Below are 7989 nucleotides of genomic sequence, written 5' to 3' on the forward strand. Positions count from 1 at the left end.
TCCATGAAGCTCATACATAAGAGATCAAATCTGAAAGATGGAAAGAGATCTAATGTTGCTATGAGTCCTTTGATTTGTCCCTGGACTTTATGACTATACGATTCTACAATTTAAAATGTTATCTTTTTTGCTCAAGACAGTCTGAGGGAAATTTTCTTGTATTCAACAGAATGGTCTGGTATTGGTATGCTATAGATGTCACTGATGCTATATGCCACCTTCCATTAGCCCACTGGAGTTCACTGTAACTGCTGATGATTCAGCTCCCAACTTCCTTATGTGTTACAGTTTGGATCTTTAACACCTTTGAAAAATTCATGCTAAAATCATGACTTTCAGCACATGACATTATTCAAGGTGGTGGAAACTTTTGGAGGCAAGGCTTGTTTTGTTTTGTTTTTCATAAAAGAAGACAATTTACTTGAAGATGGTGAAGAAGAAAGAGATAGACAGAGAAGAAAGAGAGAGATGACAGTTACTCTGGATGAGTAGGGAGAATTTGAAAATGAATTGCTCCAAGGTAAGTCATTTTGGGAAGAAGTTAGACCACTGAGTGGAAGGGTGTCCTTGAAGAGGATAATGGACTCTGGCTCCATCTTTCTTTTGTTTTCCAGCACTATGAAGTGGGCCTTTATCCACCACATATTCCTTGCCTCAACACAGATACAAGGTAACAGGGCCATGTTACCATGGACTGAAACCTATGAAACTGTGAGCCAAATATAAATCTTTCCTCCTATAACTGAATTATTTCAAGTAAAAGTCACCATGAGGAAAAGCCATCTAGGAGTATGCCTTATTCTTCTGTGTTACTGGAAGCTTGATTACAAATAGAACAAACTGGAAGTGTTAAGAGGGCTTAGGGATTGGTGAGGAAATACCTCCAGTTTCCCTGTCTTCTTGGTGGACAATTCCTAGGCTTGTTGTAGAGTATTTCACAGAGCCCTCAGCATGACTGAGGATCAGTCACCCACCTGGGTATATTAATGTATCCTTTTTTCTGTTCTCTTTCTTATTTTCCATATTTCCTCACTTACGCTTCTTTTTTTTTTTTTTTTTTTTTTTAGGGATTTTTTTTTATTTAAAGAAAAGGAAATGAAAAAAATACATGGAGATTAAAAAAAAGGTAGAAATAATACAAAATTACAGACAAACAAAGGTAAGAAATTGCCGGTTGATAAGTTACACATTGTCATCTTCGAAATAGCTGTTCAGGTTATAGAATTAAAGTATTTAGAATGACATTCAAAAAGTGACCCTACAAACCATTCTGCTCTATGATCGAACAAAAGCTCAGTAATATGATTATCAGTCCTACACATTTGTTTTACATCTCAAAAAGGGTAAGATTAAACATATCAAAACAGAACAGAACATTTTAAAAAAATAAAAAACAATTTAAAGAAATACAGATTTCAAAGCAAGTCCACTGGAGATCTTCATTATTTAACTGTCTCTAGCTTCTTACAAATAGTTGTCCCTATCTTCACCCACTTTATATACTTATTGCATATTATAAATCTAATCAAATCATTACAGGATGATGAAGTCTTTTTAGGTCCTCAAGTTCCAAATTAGGGAAGACAATAGTAACTACCATTGCATCTCTCATTCTCTTTGTGATAGCCGTCCCCATCTCTACATATGCTGAAGTTGAACTCAAGAAACCAGTCCAATGTCATTCTAATCAGCGAACAATAGATTGCTAGAATTTATATTGTAATGTTACAAAATGAGCCTCGGGTTTCTCAGCGTTTCATCCTCAGAGTATCTGTTTCTTACATCTTGCATTATATAATCTGTTCCCATAAATAATTTTAAAAAAAGCCCATGTGTGAATTTCTACCTATATATCTATCCTCTCTGTATTATAGGGAAAATCAAGTCATAGCAAGACAGCAAAACAATTTCTTAGAAAAACATGCAATGGGTAAGACATATAAGACTACAATATAAATGATCTTCCATAGCTATTATGTTTTCTCTTGTTATTTTCAATAGATTTGTCCACAACTCTGGCTTATTGTAGTTAAACATACTATCACCTATTTTTATAAAAACTTAACTTTGACAGCATTGTAGGATTTGAGAGCTGTTACTAATTCATACCAGTATGGATATCCTTTACATCTTGTCATGCTCAGAGTAGTTTCCTCTACTTTTAGGGTTGATACTAACAAGCATACCAATTTCAAATAGAATCAGCCAAGGCCAACCAATAGTCTTATGATTCAGATACAATTAAGATCAGTCATAGTAAGACAAGGTAAGTAATACAGGATTTCAGTTTAAGTTAATAAGAAAGTAAGGATAGTTACCATGGTATAACCTGATATTTTTGGTTCTAGAGGTCTGTGTCCTCAAATCTGACATGAGTGGACAGACCAGACCAAATTAAATTCAATCTAAATATGGCACTAGGACTACTGTGTCTTTTAAATCGTTATACACCATTAGCAATGACCTCTGCTTTTTTTTAAAATATAGTTTCAGAGCTGTCTATACTAAAGACTATAGCTTACTGTCTCTGCCTCATGTCTGCTACTCCACTTTTCTGCTATAATTTGTCCACCTTATTCCCTCATTCCATTTTCTGCCCCGTTCACTGAGGCCTCTCTGCCACTGTTGCTGGAATCCTGGTATCTCTTCCTCTCTTTCTCTGTAATGTCCTTCAGCGCTCTCTGTAGGGTTGGATTGGTGGCTACGAACTCCCACAGTTCCTCCTTGTCTTGAAAGTATCTTATTTCTTCATTAATTTTTAGAGAGAGTTTTGATGGGTATATGAACTTTGGTTGCATATTTTTTTCTTTCAGGACTTGGAATATTTCTCCCCACTCCCTTCTTGACTTAAGAGTTTGTGTTGATAAGTCTGCTGTTATTTTGATAGTTTTCCCATTACAGGTAACCTGCATCTTTTCTCTGGCTGCTTTTAATATTCTGTTCTTTTGGTGGATTTCTGGGATCTTGATTATTATATGTCTAGGCGTAGATCTGTTTTGGTTGTAGGTAGCTGGTGTTCTGTATGCTTCTTTTATCTGGATATCATTTCTTTTTGCTATACATGGGAAATTTTGCTTTAATATATCTGTGAATATTTTTTGTATTTCATTTTTGGATGTTCCTGCTTCCTCACTCACATTCTTTATTCTTAGGTTATGTATCTTTTTGTCATCCTCCAGTTTTTGAATTGCTTCTTTCTGGTTCCTTGTTATTTTTAAGAGGCTTTTTCTTTCACGTTCATATGCCCTAAATCTCTCTTCAAGTTTCAGAAGGCTGTCTTTAGTTTCTGTCAAGGCATTTTGCCAGTGTTCAATGGAGTTTTTAGTTTCCTGATATTCTCTTTAGATCTGTTTCATGTATTCTAAGTTATGTTTAAATTCTTTTTCAGATGCTTCTCTTTCTTTTCTGATTTCCTCAGTTCTTCCATCTGTGTTCTCTTGGGCGGGGCTTGTCATTTCTTTAATTAATCTCTTTATATCTTGCCTCACTTGGATCAGGAGTACAGCTTTAAATTCCTCTATGAGATCATGTAGGTACTTTTTAATTTCGGCTGATGCTGTGTCGAGTAATGGATGATTACTATGCTTGTTCTCTTCAGTGTTTAGTTCTCCTGGGCTTATTTTCTCCTGTTGGGCAGCTGGAGATTTTTTTTTTTTTAAATTTTTATCTCTTGTCATGTTTCTGGTTTCTTTCAGACTGTCCTGGAGTTCTCTGGCCCTCTCCGAATTGCTTAGGGCCTTTCAGAAGCGTGCTGGCTTGAGTTTTTGCTGTCCTCCCCAATTTACTGTTATCTGGGGTAGGCTGGGATGCAGGGGCGGTACAGGCTAGTCTCTAGCCTCTGTGCCAGTTAATTCATAAATTAGGCTGTACTTTCTGTACTCAATGAGTTGTGACTATTTTGTATCTGCTTATTGGGCCCCAAGCAGAGGCTTGGTTTAGCTCCAGTAGCTCCTGCCAGTTCTCTTTGTACCAGAAGCAGCTGAGTAATGTCACTATGGCACAGGGTTCTGCCCAAATCCCAGCCATTCTCTTCCAAACCTCTCTGTGACAGTAGCACCAGAATAGCAGATCTGCTGAAAACCAAGATGTCTCCCACTAAGTTCTCTGTGTGGAACTGAAGCCAGCACGTAATCAGGCTCTGCCAGTTTTCAAGATGTCTTCCACCAGCCCTCCCTACAGGGGGACCTGGTGATGTCACCGCGCTGCAGTTTCTGCCGCCAGACTAAAATGTCTGCCACCAGACTAAAATGTCTGCCACCAGACTCTGTGCTATTGATTTCCACGTGGTGGCGGGCCAGCTGTTCTCTGGCCAACCCCAGCAGCCGCGGGGTTACCAGTACTCACCAGAGTCCGGCACAGGTCCTCATTCCGGGACCACCGCACACCAAGCTGCCCACCTTTCCCGCACTCCTGGCACAGCGCGGAACAGTGCACAGCGTGTGCTCCCGGCACAGCGCAGAATGGTCAGATATCTGTGCACTGTTTAGATTTGAAACGCCAGAGCCTTGTACATCTCCTCTGGTGCAGTGGTGCAGTCCTGGCTGCTACTCGGAGTACCGGGTCTCAGTTTCCTGCAGTCACCAAAAGCAACACAGCTTTTCCTGCTGGGTCCACGGGTCAGTTTGTTGATTTAAAGGCGCGGGATTTGCAGCCTCCCGTTATCAGCGTTCACGGTCTCAGCACGACTTTAAATCCTCCAGCTGTACTGTCTTGGTTAATAAGAATCGCTATCGATTTGTCTGGCCCTCTCCATGTTGTCATTTTTTAGCTTGTAGTATGAATTCTCCTGAGAGACTCTTCGCTCGATCCCCTAGCAAGCCGCCATTTTTCAAGAACATGGTTAGGGATTTTGAGATGCAGACATTACCAGACATTAACTTTTTAAGTCATCAACTACTTAAAAGTTTTTATTCACAAAATGGGAATGTAAGCCTATAAAGTCCAAGCCTGAGCAAAACCTGTCCAAAGCTCATTTACACACAAATGAACAGAAAAATCTTAACAGAACTTCATTTTTTATTATATTTTAAGTTATTCAGCTAACATGAATACATTCTTTTTATAAACCAACATTTTTTTAGGTAAACACAACTAAAATCCCTTATCAGCTCTATATACTCCCACTGCAGACTCCTCCCTTGTTTTTTCTAACTCTCAGGAATGAATGTATCATTCAAAAGTGCAATTTTCAAGTATTTTATCAACAATCTCTGAAGCATAAACACATTTGGTTATCAAGGATGCAAAACAATGAGGTTCAGGATATTTATTTTTTGATTTCCTTGTTGTGTGACTGGAACAAGCCCAAAGCAAAGTCTTCCTCTTTCTATACACAAGGTAAAGCAATCTCAGAGGAGTTCCTTCTTATAGTTCATAATTCTGTCTGGAAATCTGCCTCTTCCTTTCAACACCATTTTGTCAGAGTAGACATGAACTGTGCCAAAAGCCTGGCTGTCTGGAGCAGTTTCAATGACTCCTTCTAGGTCGACATGGTGCACACCAGAAAGATCTTCAGAGTAGCCACTGTCATGTGTGTGACTGGCCAAGAAACACACCACACACTTGTGAGACCAGATGACTTCCAGGGCCTCTCTGTAATTCCAGGCCAGGCACACAGAGTCAGAGGCTTCTGGGTAAATGGGGATATGACTGTGTCAGTCAGAAGTACACTTGGTCGGTTGGGCCAAATCCCAGAGAGAGGGAGGTGGGAGAGAGAGAAGAAAAAGCACGGCGCTCTAGTCCAATAATCACTGAACCAATAGTTCCTTTTGCTCTGAAGCCCCTTGGCAAAAAGGTACTCTCTATCTACTTGGTCTTTGGCCAGCCCTCCCTAACAACCGGTTAGGTGACACAGCACCATCGAGAGGAGCAGAAAGCCACTTACGCTTCTTGAGTTCATCTTCCATATAATTACCTTCACATAAGTTCTTCTTTAGGGCTGTTTTTTTTTTAATAAGATAGGGTGTTGAGACTTCCTGGAGAACATGGTGGATAGATAACAATAGCTACAGGGGCTCTCTGGGATAGCCAGCTTAGAATCCAAGAATGGTGTGGTGTGAGGAATCCTAAGCAAGCGGAGATATACCCTGCCAACCAAGGAATGAACTAAGCTGAGAGAAACCAACTGGAAATGCAATCCCAGTGCTATAACCAGAACAGATAAAATCTCAGCACTGAAGCTGGAACCTGCGCCTCTGGAAACCACAATTTGAATTTCCTGCCATCGCCACTGCATCCCAATTGGCATAGCAGGGACAGAGACACAAAGCTCTGAGAGTGGGAATCGGTGAACAGAGTTGAGAGCGGGACTGGCGGGGAGCCCTGCATCAACCTGTGGTGAGTGAAAGGAACGGGACCCTTCCATAGACTAGTAGGCTCCAAAAGAGGACATTCTGGGACTGGGCAGACTAGCCAGAACAGGACGCAGTGGTGACTTTAGTCGCATATTCCCCTCTCTAGTGGGATTGGTGGGGAGTGCTTGGCCTGGGTGATGCCGCAGACTAAGACCCAGTAGGCTAGTCCAAACCAGGTCCCAGTGCCTGGCAGTGCACCCTAGCAGTGAAGCCTTTAGTAGCTTGGCCTGGAGGGGCGGGCCCAGCAGAGGCTGCCCAGGTCTGTGTCTCCCTAGTACACTTCAGTGGGCGGGAACACCTAGCCGCTGGATTCAAACAAACTACAACCCACAAAGAAAGAAACTGGGCCTCCTATATATGCCTGTATGGAAGGAACAAAAAAATATGAGAAGAAGAGGCAACAAGAAAGGGTCCTCGGCCCCCAATCCTGAGAACACTGATCCAGGAAAGGTAAATGCAAAGGAGAATGAGGACAGAAAACATTCAATATCAGACACGGCACCAATAGACATAAAGCGTATCTCCAGACCCTCATAGACGAGTTCAAAAGTGACGTATTTAACGAAGTAAAGCAAGATATAAGTAGAATAGTTACAGAAATGCTAAGCACCGCCCAAGAAAAAACAGATGGTGGAATGGAAGAACAGAAAAAAAGCGGAGAATTATTTGATAGAGAAAATAGAGAAAACATAGAATATGTGAAGCAGGTTCAAAGAGATTACCAGGAAACTAAAAACTCTATTGAAAGCTGGTATAAGAGCTTGAAAGAAACTAAGGATAGATTATCTGAACTGGAGGACAGATTTGTAATGTGGGAGCATGAAATGAAAAACTTCTTAAAAATAACAAGGAAACAAACAGCAATAATACAAAGACTAGAAGATGATAAGAGGATCTATAACTTAAGAATTAAGAACGTAAAAGAAGAAGTAGGGACACAAACAAATGAACTACAAAGGCTCTTCACAAAAATAATCCAGGAGAATTTCCCCAATTTAGCAAAAGGTAAAGATACTCAGATGTATGAGGCATACAGGACCCCAGCCACCTACAACCCAAACAGAACAACACCCAGGCACATAATAATCAAACTTCCAGAAATCCAGTATAAGAATAGAATATTAAAAGCCGTCAGAGACAAGAAACAGATCATTTACAAGGGAACACCCATCAGAATTACAGCAGACTTCTTGGCACAAACCATCAAAACACAAAGAGTATGGGGGGAAATAATTCAAGCTTTGAAAGATAATAACCTCCAGCCAAGATTGATATATCCTGCACAACTGTCCCTAGAAATTGATGGAAAAACAAGGTGCTTCCAGGATAAAGAGGAACTAGGGGAATTTGCAACCACCAATTCAACTCTACAGAGAATACTGTAGGACATTCTAAAAAAGAAAAATACCAATATTCCAGAAACAGTGGCAGAGAGGCTACAATGAATGAAGCACAAAGCGAAATGAAGAAGACAAACTGACAACTATGACAGAAAAGAGCTCAACAGAAATGAGGCAGAGAAGGTTGGATGGTAGGAACAGCTACTTTGGAGAAAACAAGACATCATAATAGCTAGTGCTGATTTAATATCATCTTGTTTTGAAGTCCTATCAAGCTTTTGTTCTTTTGTCTCCAT

Source organism: Cavia porcellus, unplaced genomic scaffold (genome assembly GCF_034190915.1).
Source record: "Cavia porcellus strain 051 isolate PalLab524CR breed Dunkin Hartley unplaced genomic scaffold, mCavPor4.1 scaffold_6, whole genome shotgun sequence".
NCBI classification, from domain to species: Eukaryota; Metazoa; Chordata; class Mammalia; order Rodentia; family Caviidae; genus Cavia; species Cavia porcellus.